Raw genomic sequence first — 12,500 nt, 5'->3', positions numbered from 1 at the left:
GATCTCCTCAAGCCTTAAGCAACTAGCGCAGGCTCTCGGCAGCACTTTGAAAATTTTTCAGCCGAAATCTCGAACGTCTGGTAATCCCAAGGGGGGACTTTGAAATTTTTTCTGCACTCATGGTCATCCGACAGAGGGACTTTGAAAATTTTCCTGCACTCATGGTCATCCTACGAGGACACTTTGAAAATAAACACGACACTCTGGTCATCCTGTGGAGAGAGGACAAGAGGGTGGATCACGGTGGGACTGCCGTGACCCTAAGCTACTATTGAGGCATCAACCTGGGATGAGCTGGGGTCTGACATCCCCCTGTTGCCATGGAGGTCTAAAGGATGACCATTAGTTGTGGTTCTCGCCCCGGGACTTGGGTCAGAGTACAGCCGAAGTGGAGCACTTGTGTCGGACTAGGGAGGCTGTGCCGTGCCCCCTGGAGGTCTAAAGGATGACCAGTAGTTGTGGTTCTCGCCCCGGGACTTGGGTCAGAGTATAGCCCAAGTGGAGCACTTGTGTCGGCCTAGGGAGGCTGTGCCGGGCCCCCTGGAGGTCTAAAGGATGACCATGAGGTCAAAAGGATGACCAGTAGTTGTGGTTCTCGCCCCGGGACTTGGGTCAGAGTATAGCCCAAGTGGAGCACTTGTGTCGGACTAGGGAGGCTGTGCCGTGCCCCCTGGAGGTCTAAAGGATGACCAGTAGTTGTGGTTCTCGCCCCGGGACTTGGGTCAGAGTATAGCCCAAGTGGAGCACTTGTGTCGGACTAGGGAGGCTGTGCCGTGCCCCCTGGAGGTCTAAAGGATGACCAGTAGTTGTGGTTCTCGCCCCGGGACTTGGGTCATAGTATAGCCCAAGTGGAGCACTTGGGTCGGACTAGGGAGGCTGTGTCGTGCCCCCTGGAGGTCTAAAGGATGACCAGTAGTTGTGGTTCTCGCCCCGGGACTTGGGTCAGAGAATAGCCCAAGTGGGACACTTGTGTCGGACTAGGGAGGCTCTGCCGTGCCCCCTGGAGGTCTAAAGGATGACCAGTAGTTGTGGTTCTCGCCCCGGGACTTGGGTCAGAGTATAGCCCAAGTGGAGCACTTGTGTCGGACTAGGGAGGCTGTGCCGTGCCCCCTGGAGGTCTAAAGGATGACCATTAGTTGTGGTTCTCGCCCCGGGACTTGGGTCAGAGTACAGCCCAAGTGGAGCACTTGCGTCGGACTAGGGAGGCTGTGCCGGGCCCCCTGGAGGTCTAAAGGATGACCAGTAGTTGTGGTTCTCGCCCCGGGCCGTGGGTCTGAGTATGGCCCAAGTGGGACACTTGTGTCGGACTAGGGAGGCTCTGCCGTGCCCCCTTGAGGTCTAAAGGATGACCAGTAGTTGTGGTTCTCGCCCCGGGACTTGGGTCATAGTATAGCCCAAGTGGGACACTTGTGTCGGACTAGGGAGGCTCTGCCGTGCCCCCTTGAGGTCTAAAGGATGACCATGAGGTCAAAAGGATGACCAGTAGTTGTGGTTCTCGCCCCGGGACTTGGGTCAGAGTATGGCCCAAGTGGTGCACTTGTGTCGGTCTAGGGAGGCTGTGCCGGTCCCCCTGGAGGTCTAAAGGATGACCAGTAGTTGTGGTTCTCGCCCCGGGACTTGGGTCAGAGTATAGCCCAAGTGGAGCACTTGTGTCGGACTAGGGAGGCTGTGCCGGGCCCCCTGGAGGTCTAAAGGATGACCAGTAGTTGTGGTTCTCACCCCGGGTCGTGGGTCCGAGTCTGGCCCGAGTAGAGCACTTTGGTCGGCTACCGGGGGGTGTGCCGTGCCCCCTGGAGGTCTAAAGGATGACCAGTAGTTGTGGTTCTCGCCCCGGGACTTGGGTCAGAGTATAGCCCAAGTGGAGCACTTGTGTCGGCCTAGGGAGGCTGTGCCGGGCCCCCTGGAGATCTAAAGGATGACCATGAGGTCAAAAGGATGACCAGTAGTTGTGGTTCTCGCCCCGGGACTTGGGTCAGAGTATAGCCCAAGTGGAGCACTTGTGTCGGCCTAGGGAGGCTGTGCCGGGCCCCCTGGAGGTCTAAAGGATGACCAGTAGTTGTGGTTCTCGCACCGGGACTTGGGTCAGAGTACAGCCCAAGTGGAGCACTTGTGTCGGTCTAGGGAGGCTGTGCCGGGCCCCCTGGAGGTCTAAAGGATGACCATGAGGTCAAAAGGATGACCAGTAGTTGTGGTTCTCGCCCCGGGACTTGGGTCAGAGTATAGCCCAAGTGGAGCACTTGTGTCGGACTAGGGAGGCTGTGCCGTGCCCCCTGGAGGTCTAAAGGATGACCAGTAGTTGTGGTTCTCGCCCCGGGACTTGGGTCAGAGTATAGCCCAAGTGGAGCACTTGTGTCGGCCTAGGGAGGCTGTGCCGGGCCCCCTGGAGGTCTAAAGGATGACCAGTAGTTGTGGTTCTCACCCCGGGTCGTGGGTCCGAGTCTGGCCCGAGTAGAGCACTTTGGTCGGCTACCGGGGGGTGTGCCGTGCCCCCTGGAGGTCTAAAGGATGACCAGTAGTTGTGGTTCTCGCCCCGGGACTTGGGTCAGAGTATAGCCCAAGTGGAGCACTTGTGTCGGCCTAGGGAGGCTGTGCCGGGCCCCCTGGAGATCTAAAGGATGACCATGAGGTCAAAAGGATGACCAGTAGTTGTGGTTCTCGCCCCGGGACTTGGGTCAGAGTATAGCCCAAGTGGAGCACTTGTGTCGGCCTAGGGAGGCTGTGCCGGGCCCCCTGGAGGTCTAAAGGATGACCAGTAGTTGTGGTTCTCGCACCGGGACTTGGGTCAGAGTACAGCCCAAGTGGAGCACTTGTGTCGGTCTAGGGAGGCTGTGCCGGGCCCCCTGGAGGTCTAAAGGATGACCAGTAGTTGTGGTTCTCGCCCCGGGCCGTGGGTCTGAGTATGGCCCAAGTGGGGCACTTGCGTCGGACTGGGGAGGCTCTGCCGCGCCCCCTGGAGGTCTAAAGGATGACCAGTAGTTGTGGTTCTCGCCCCGGGACTTGGGTCAGAGTATAGCCCAAGTGGAGCACTTGTGTCGGACTAGGGAGGCTGTGCCGTGCCCCCTGGAGGTCTAAAGGATGACCATTAGTTGTGGTTCTCGCCCCGGGACTTGGGTCAGAGTACAGCCCAAGTGGAGCACTTGCGTCGGACTAGGGAGGCTGTGCCGGGCCCCCTGGAGGTCTAAAGGATGACCAGTAGTTGTGGTTCTCGCCCCGGGCCGTGGGTCTGAGTATGGCCCAAGTGGGACACTTGTGTCGGACTAGGGAGGCTCTGCCGTGCCCCCTTGAGGTCTAAAGGATGACCAGTAGTTGTGGTTCTCGCCCCGGGACTTGGGTCATAGTATAGCCCAAGTGGGACACTTGTGTCGGACTAGGGAGGCTCTGCCGTGCCCCCTTGAGGTCTAAAGGATGACCATGAGGTCAAAAGGATGACCAGTAGTTGTGGTTCTCGCCCCGGGACTTGGGTCAGAGTATGGCCCAAGTGGTGCACTTGTGTCGGTCTAGGGAGGCTGTGCCGGTCCCCCTGGAGGTCTAAAGGATGACCAGTAGTTGTGGTTCTCGCCCCGGGACTTGGGTCAGAGTATAGCCCAAGTGGAGCACTTGTGTCGGACTAGGGAGGCTGTGCCGGGCCCCCTGGAGGTCTAAAGGATGACCAGTAGTTGTGGTTCTCACCCCGGGTCGTGGGTCCGAGTCTGGCCCGAGTAGAGCACTTTGGTCGGCTACCGGGGGGTGTGCCGTGCCCCCTGGAGGTCTAAAGGATGACCAGTAGTTGTGGTTCTCGCCCCGGGACTTGGGTCAGAGTATAGCCCAAGTGGAGCACTTGTGTCGGCCTAGGGAGGCTGTGCCGGGCCCCCTGGAGATCTAAAGGATGACCATGAGGTCAAAAGGATGACCAGTAGTTGTGGTTCTCGCCCCGGGACTTGGGTCAGAGTATAGCCCAAGTGGAGCACTTGTGTCGGCCTAGGGAGGCTGTGCCGGGCCCCCTGGAGGTCTAAAGGATGACCAGTAGTTGTGGTTCTCGCACCGGGACTTGGGTCAGAGTACAGCCCAAGTGGAGCACTTGTGTCGGTCTAGGGAGGCTGTGCCGGGCCCCCTGGAGGTCTAAAGGATGACCAGTAGTTGTGGTTCTCGCCCCGGGCCGTGGGTCTGAGTATGGCCCAAGTGGGGCACTTGCGTCGGACTGGGGAGGCTCTGCCGCGCCCCCTGGAGGTCAAAAGGATGACCAGTAGTTGTGGTTCTCACCCCGGGTCGTGGGTCCGAGTCTGGCCCGAGTAGAGCACTTTGGTCGGCTACCGGGGGGTGTGCCGTGCCCCCTGGAGCCATGGGAGTGAGCTCCAGCAGACTGGTATTTTTCGGAGAACCAGGCCCACACTCCTCAGACTTTGTGCCCAGGGACAGGCCACCAAAATCGGCCGCGGCTCGTGCACTTTGCCCCTGCGTTTCTCCCAGAACCAGAGCCGGAAAAATCCCAAAATTGATGCCCAGAGATAGTCGACTCTGCCTGGAATAGATTGCCACCCAAACCCGCCAACTCACGCTGGTTTTCCGATGGCCTCACCTACTAACCCGAGCATGGTCATCGCTCGCACCTTCCAAAACCTCCAGGGGCGCAGGCACTTTTCATTTACTGGCCATAAGGCCGACCGCCTTAAGCGTTAAGCGATAAGCGAAAGGCTTAGTTTGGACTTAGTTTTTGGAGCGACGAGGTCGCCGTTTTGTCAAAATTCTGAACCGATTTTCACGCGGTTTTCGACTGCCTGCGCCTGGGGAGCCGCCCAGAAGCCCCAGGCAGTGTTCTGGGTGGACTTCCGGACCGGTCCGGACCCGGTACCGGCCGGGGGAACCGCACCACGCCTCTCGGGCGTTTCTACACCGATTTTCGCGGGGTTTTCGACTGCATAGACGGGGCCACCTGCTGCAGGGCCCGAGGGAGGGCCTTACTGAGCTGGGTCCGACGCAGGGCCCGGTTCCTGGAGCCCGCTGGGGGGGGGGGGGGGGTTCTCTAAGGCTCACGGCGGGCTGCTGAGGGGCCGGATCGGATGCAGACAGGCGCTCCTCTGCCCAGGTCTTTGCTCCCCTGCCCCACTAGGAATGGAAGACACACTGCCAACAGCTTCTGGAGGGTGATGGGCCCTGCTGCAGACCAGGTCCGACCCAGGTTTCAGCTATCCCACCCCGCAGGGACTTAAAGACACACTGCCATCAGCTTCTGGAGGCTGCTGAGCTCTACTATAGAGCAGGTCCGACCCAGGTTTCAGCTCCTGCAGCCCACTAGGACTTAAACACACACTGCCATCAGCGTCTGGATGGTGATGGGCCCTGCTGCAGACCAGGTCCGACCCAGGTTTCAGCTATCCCACCCCGCAGGGACTTAAAGACACACTGCCATCAGCTTCTGGAGGCTGCTGAGCTCTACTATAGAGCAGGTCCGACCCAGGTTTCAGCTCCTGCAGCCCACTAGGACTTAAACACACACTGCCATCAGCGTCTGGATGGTGATGGGCCCTGCTGCAGACCAGGTCCGACCCAGGTATCAGCTCCTGCACCCCGCAGGGAATTGAAGACACACTGCCATCAGCTTCTGGAGGCTGCTGAGCTCTGCTATAGACCAGGTCCGACCCAGGTTTCAGCTCCTGCACCCCGCAGGGAACTAAACACACACTGCCATCTGCAACTGGAGGCTGCTGAGCCCTGCTGCAGACCAGGTCCGACCCAGGTTATGGCTCTCCCACCCCCCTGGGACTTAAACACACACAGCCATCAGCTTCTGGATGGTGATGGGCCCTGCTGCAGACCAGGTCCGACCCAGGTTTCAGCTCCTCAACCCCGCAGGGACTTAAACCCACACCGCCATCAGCTTCTGGAGGGTGATGGGCCCTGCTGCGGGCCAGGTCCGACCCAGGTTTCAGCTCTCCCACCCCGCAGGGACTTAAACACACACAGCCATCAGCTTCTGGGGGCTGCTGAGCCCTGCTGCAGACCAGGTCCGACCCAGGTTTCAGCTCTCCCACCCCGCAGGGTCTTTAACACACACACTGCCATCAGCTGCTGGAGGCTGCTGAGCTCCGCTATAGACCAGGTCCGACCCAGGTTTCTGCTCCTGCACCCCGCAGGGAATGAAAGACACACTGCCATCAGCTTCTGGAGGCTGCTGAGCCCTGCTGCAGACCAGGTCCGACCCAGGTATCGGCTCTCCAACCAGGCAGAGACTTAAACACACACACACACACACACTGCCATCAGCTTCTGGGGGCTGCTGAGCTCTGCTGTAGACCGGGTCCGACCCAGGTTTCTGCTCCTCCACCCCGCAGGGACTTAAACACACACTGCCACCAGCTTCTGGAGGGTGATGGGCCCTGCTTTAGACCAGGTCTGACCCGGGATATAGCTCTCCCACCCCGCAGGGACTTAAACACTCACTGCCATCAGCTGCTGGAGGCTGCCGAGCTCTGCTGCAGACCAGGTCCCACCCAGGTTTCTGCTCCTGCACCCCGCAGGGACTTAAACACACACTGCCACCAGCTTCTGGAGGGTGATGGGCCCTGCTGTGGACCAGGTCCGACCCGGATATCAGCTCTCCCACCAGGCAGGGACTTAAACACACACTGCAATCAGCTGCTGGAGGCTGCTGAGCTCTACTATAGACCAGGTCCGACCCAGGTTTCAGCTCTCCCACCAGGCAGTGACTTAAAGACACACTGCCATCAGCTGCTGGAGGCTGCTGAGCTCTTCTATAGACCAGGTCCGACCCAGGTTTCAGCTCTCACACCAGGCAGGGACTTAAACACACACTGCCATCAGCTGCTGGAGGCTGCTGAGCTCTGCTATAGACCAGGTCCGACCCAGGTTTCAGCTCTCCCACCAGGCAGGGACTTAAAGACACACTGCCATCAGCTGCTGGAGGCTGCCGAGCCCTGCTGCAGACCATGTCCGACCCAGGTTTCAGCTCTCCCACCAGGCAGGGACTTAGAGGCACGCTGCCATCAGCTTCTGGAGGCTGCTGAGCTCTGCCATAGACCAGGTCCGACCGAGGTTTCAGCTCTCCCACCCCGCAGGGACTTAAACACACACTGCCATCAGCTGCTGGAGGCTGCTGAGCTCTGCTATAGACCAGGTCCGACCCGGGATATAGCTCTCCCACCCCGCAGGGACTTAAACACACACTGCCATCAGCTGCTGGAGGCTGCTGAGCTCTTCTATAGACCAGGTCCGACCCAGGTTTCAGCTCTCCCACCCCGCAGGGACTTGAACACACACTGCCATCAGCTTCTGGAGGCTGCTGAGCTCTGCTATAGACCAGGTCCGACCCAGGTTTCTGCTCCTCCACCCCGCAGGGAATTAAAGACACACTGCCATCAGCTTCTGGATGGTGATGGGCCCTGCTGCAGACCAAGTCCGACCCGGGTTACAGCTCTCCCACCAGGCAGGGAATTAAACACACACTGCCATCAGCTGCTGGAGGCTGCTGAGCTCCGCTATAGACCAGGTCCGACCCGGGTTCCTGCTCCTGCACCCCGCAGGGACCAAAACACACACACTGCCATCAGCTTCTGGAGGCTGCTGAGCTCTTCTATAGACCAGGTCCGACCCAGGTTTCAGCTCTCCCACCAGGCAGGGACTTAAACACACACTGCCATCACCTTCTGCTGGCTGCTGAGCTCTGCTGCAGACCAGGTCCGACCCAGGTTTCAGCTCCTGCACCCCGCAGGGAACTAAACACACACTGCCGTCACCTTCTGCTGGCTGCTGAGCCCTGCTGCAGACCAGGTCCGACCCAGGTTTCAGCTCCTGCACCCCGCAGTGGATTAAAGACACACTGCCATCAGGTTCTGGAGGCTGCTGAGCTCTGCTGCAGACCAGGTCCGACCCAGGTTATGGCTCTCCCACCCCGCAGGGACTTAAACACACACCGCCGTCAGCTTCTGGATGGTGATGGGCCCTGCTGCAGACCAGGTCCGACCCACGTTTCAGCTCTCCCACCCCGCAGGGGATGAAACACACACTGCCATCAGCTTCTGGAGGCTGCTGAGCTCTGCTAAAGACCAGGTCCGACCCAGCTTTCAGCTCTCCCACCAGGCAGGGAGTTAAAGACACACTGTCATCGGCTTCTGGAGGGTGCTGAGCCCTGCTGCACACCAAGTCTGACCCAGGTTTCAGCTCATCCACCCCGCAGGGACCTAAACACACACTGCCATCAGCTTCTGAGTGGTAATGGGCCCTGCTGCAGACCAGGTCCGACCCAGGTTTCAGCTCCTCCACCCCGCCATCACCAGCTGGAGGCTGGCTGCTGCTCCTGCACCCTGCCATCAGCTGCTGGAGGCTTCTGTTCCTCCACCCCGCCATCAGCAGCTGGAGGCTGGCTGCTGGAGGCTGGCTGCTGCTCCTCCACCCCGCCATCACCAGCTGGAGGCTGGTTGCAGCTCCTGCACCCCGCCATCAGCTGCTGGAGGCTGCCTGCAGCCCCTGCACCCCGCCATCAGCTGCTGGAGGCTGGCTGCAGCTCCTGCACACCGCCATCAGCTGCTGGAGGCTGCCTGCAGCTCCTGCACCCCGCCATCAGCTGCTGGAGGCTGGCTGCTGCTCCTGCACCCCGCCAGCAGCTGCTGGAGGCTGGCTGCTGCTCCTCCACCCAACCATCAGCTGCTGGACGCTGGCTGCTGCTCCTGCACCCCGCCATCAGCTGCTGGAGGATGGCTGCTGCTCCTCCACCACCCAACCATCAGCTGCTGGACGCTGGCTGCAGCTCCTCCACCCCGCCATCAGCTGCTGGTGGCTGGCTGCAGCTCCTTCACCCCGCCATCAGCTGCTGGTGGCTGGCTGCAGCTCCTTCACCCCGCCATCACCAGCTGGAGGCTGGCTGCTGCTCCTGCACCCCGCCATCAGCTGCTGGAGGCTGCCTGCAGCTCCTGCGCCCCGCCATCAGCTGCTGGAGGCTGGCTGCTGCTCCTGCACCCTGCCATCAGCTGTTCGAGGCTGGCTGCAGCTCCTCCACCCCACCATCACCAGCTGGAGGCTGGTTGCAGCTCCTGCACCCCGTCATCAGCAGCTGGAGGCTGCCTGCTGCTCCTGCACCCCGCCATCAGCTGCTGGAGGCTGCCTGCAGCTCCTGCACCCCGCCATCATTTGCTGGAGGCTGGCTGCAGCTCCTGCAACCCGCCATCAGCTGCTGGAGGCTGGCTGCTGCTCCTCCACCCCACCATGACCTGCTGGAGGCTGGCTGCAGCTCCTTCACACCGCCATCAGCTGATGGATGCTGGCTGAACGCTGGAGGCTGGCTGCTGCTCCCACACACCGCCATCAGCTCCTGGAGGCTGGCTGGCTGCTGGAGGCTGTCTGCTGCTGCTCCTCCACCCCGCCATCACCAGCTGGAGGCTGGCTGCTGGAGGCTGGCTGCAGCTCCTGCACCCCACCATCAGCTGCTGGAGGCTGGCTTCTGCTCCTCCACCCCGCCATCAGCTGCTGGGGGCTGGCTGCTGGAGGCTGGCTGCAGCTCCTCCACCCCGCCATCACCAGCTGGAGGCTGGTTGCAGCTCCTGCACCCCGCCATCAGCTGCTGGAGGCTGCCTGCTGCTCCTGCACCCCGCCATCAGCTGCTGGAGGCTGCCTGCACCTCCTGCACCCCGCCATCAGCTGCTGGAGGCTGGCTTCTGCTCCTCCACCCCGCCATCAGCTGATGGAGGCTGCCTGCTTCTCCACCCCGCCATCACTAGCTGGAGGCTGGCTGCTGGAGGCTGGCTGCAGCTCCTCCACCCCGCCATCAGCTGCTGGAGGCTGCCTGCAGCTCCTGCACCCCGCCATCACCAGCTGGAGGCTGGCTTCTGCTCCTCCACCCCGCCATCAGCTGATGGAGGCTGCCTGCTTCTCCACCCCGCCATCACTAGCTGGAGGCTGGCTGCTGGAGGCTGGCTGCAGCTCCTCCACCCCGCCATCAGCTGCTGGAGGCTGGCTGCTGCTCCTGCACCCCGCCATCAGCTGCTGGAGGCTGGCTGCTGCTCCTCCACCCAACCATCAGCTGCTGGACGCTGGCTGCAGCTCCTCCACCCCACCATCAGCTGCTGGACGCTGGCTGCAGCTCCTCCACCCCGCCATCAGCTGCTGGAGGCTGCCTGCAGCTCCTGCACCCCGCCATCAGCTGCTGGAGGCTGCCTGCAGCTCCTGCACCCCGCCATCAGCTGCTGGTGGCTGGCTGCAGCTCCTTCACCCCGCCATCACCAGCTGGAGGCTGGCTGCTGCTCCTGCACCCCGCCATCAGCTGCTGGAGGCTGCCTGCAGCTCCTGCGCCCCGCCATCAGCTGCTGGAGGCTGGCTGCTGCTCCTGCACCCTGCCATCAGCTGTTCGAGGCTGGCTGCAGCTCCTCCACCCCACCATCACCAGCTGGAGGCTGGTTGCAGCTCCTGCACCCCGTCATCAGCAGCTGGAGGCTGCCTGCTGCTCCTGCACCCCGCCATCAGCTGCTGGAGGCTGCCTGCAGCTCCTGCACCCCGCCATCATTTGCTGGAGGCTGGCTGCAGCTCCTGCAACCCGCCATCAGCTGCTGGAGGCTGGCTGCTGCTCCTCCACCCCACCATGACCTGCTGGAGGCTGGCTGCAGCTCCTTCACACCGCCATCAGCTGATGGATGCTGGCTGAACGCTGGAGGCTGGCTGCTGCTCCCACACACCGCCATCAGCTCCTGGAGGCTGGCTGGCTGCTGGAGGCTGTCTGCTGCTGCTCCTCCACCCCGCCATCACCAGCTGGAGGCTGGCTGCTGGAGGCTGGCTGCAGCTCCTGCACCCCACCATCAGCTGCTGGAGGCTGGCTTCTGCTCCTCCACCCCGCCATCAGCTGCTGGGGGCTGGCTGCTGGAGGCTGGCTGCAGCTCCTCCACCCCGCCATCACCAGCTGGAGGCTGGTTGCAGCTCCTGCACCCCGCCATCAGCTGCTGGAGGCTGCCTGCTGCTCCTGCACCCCGCCATCAGCTGCTGGAGGCTGCCTGCACCTCCTGCACCCCGCCATCAGCTGCTGGAGGCTGGCTTCTGCTCCTCCACCCCGCCATCAGCTGATGGAGGCTGCCTGCTTCTCCACCCCGCCATCACTAGCTGGAGGCTGGCTGCTGGAGGCTGGCTGCAGCTCCTCCACCCCGCCATCAGCTGCTGGAGGCTGCCTGCAGCTCCTGCACCCCGCCATCACCAGCTGGAGGCTGGCTTCTGCTCCTCCACCCCGCCATCAGCTGATGGAGGCTGCCTGCTTCTCCACCCCGCCATCACTAGCTGGAGGCTGGCTGCTGGAGGCTGGCTGCAGCTCCTCCACCCCGCCATCAGCTGCTGGAGGCTGGCTGCTGCTCCTGCACCCCGCCATCAGCTGCTGGAGGCTGGCTGCTGCTCCTCCACCCAACCATCAGCTGCTGGACGCTGGCTGCAGCTCCTCCACCCCACCATCAGCTGCTGGACGCTGGCTGCAGCTCCTCCACCCCGCCATCAGCTGCTGGAGGCTGCCTGCAGCTCCTGCACCCCGCCATCAGCTGCTGGAGGCTGCCTGCAGCTCCTGCACCCCGCCATCACCAGCTGGAGGCTGGCTTCTGCTCCTCCACCCCGCCATCAGCTGATGGAGGCTGCCTGCTTCTCCACCCCGCCATCACTAGCTGGAGGCTGGCTGCTGGAGGCTGGCTGCTGCTCCTCCACCCAACCATCAGCTGCTGGACGCTGGCTGCAGCTCCTCCACCCCACCATCAGCTGCTGGACGCTGGCTGCAGCTCCTGCACCCCGCCATCAGCTGCTGGAGGCTGGCTTCTGCTCCTCCACCCCGCCATCAGCTGCTGGAGGCTGCCTGCTGCTCCTGCACCCCGCCATCAGCTGCTGGAGGCTGGCTGCTGCTCCTGCACCCCGCCATCAGCTGCTGGAGGCTGGCTGCTGGAGGCTGGCTGCAGCTCCTCCACCCCACCATCAGCTGCTGGACGCTGGCTGCAGCTCCTCCACCCCACCATCAGCTGCTGGACGCTGGCTGCAGCTCCTGCACCCCGCCATCAGCTGCTGGAGGCTGGCTTCTGCTCCTCCACCCCGCCATCAGCTGACGGAGGCTGCCTGCTTCTCCACCCCGCCATCACTAGCTGGAGGCTGGCTGCTGGAGGCTGGCTGCAGCTCCTCCACCCCACCATCAGCTGCTGGACGCTGGCTGCAGCTCCTGCACCCCGCCATCAGCTGCTGGAGGCTGGCTTCTGCTCCTCCACCCCGCCATCAGCTGACGGAGGCTGCCTGCTTCTCCACCCCGCCATCACTAGCTGGAGGCTGGCTGCTGGAGGCTGGCTGCAGCTCCTCCACCCCGCCATCAGCTGCTGGAGGCTGGCTGCTGCTCCTGCACCCCGCCATCAGCTGCTGGACGCTGGCTGCAGCTCCTCCACCCCGCCATCACCAGCTGGAGGCTGCCTGCTGCTCTTCCACCCCGCCATCAGCTGATGGACGCTGGCTGCAGCTCCTCCACCCCGCCATCAGCTGCTGGAGGCTGGCTGGCCGCTGGAGGCTGGCTG

Source organism: Nothobranchius furzeri, unplaced genomic scaffold (genome assembly GCF_043380555.1).
Source record: "Nothobranchius furzeri strain GRZ-AD unplaced genomic scaffold, NfurGRZ-RIMD1 Scf084, whole genome shotgun sequence".
NCBI classification, from domain to species: Eukaryota; Metazoa; Chordata; class Actinopteri; order Cyprinodontiformes; family Nothobranchiidae; genus Nothobranchius; species Nothobranchius furzeri.
This window is presented reverse-complemented; position numbering follows the sequence as displayed.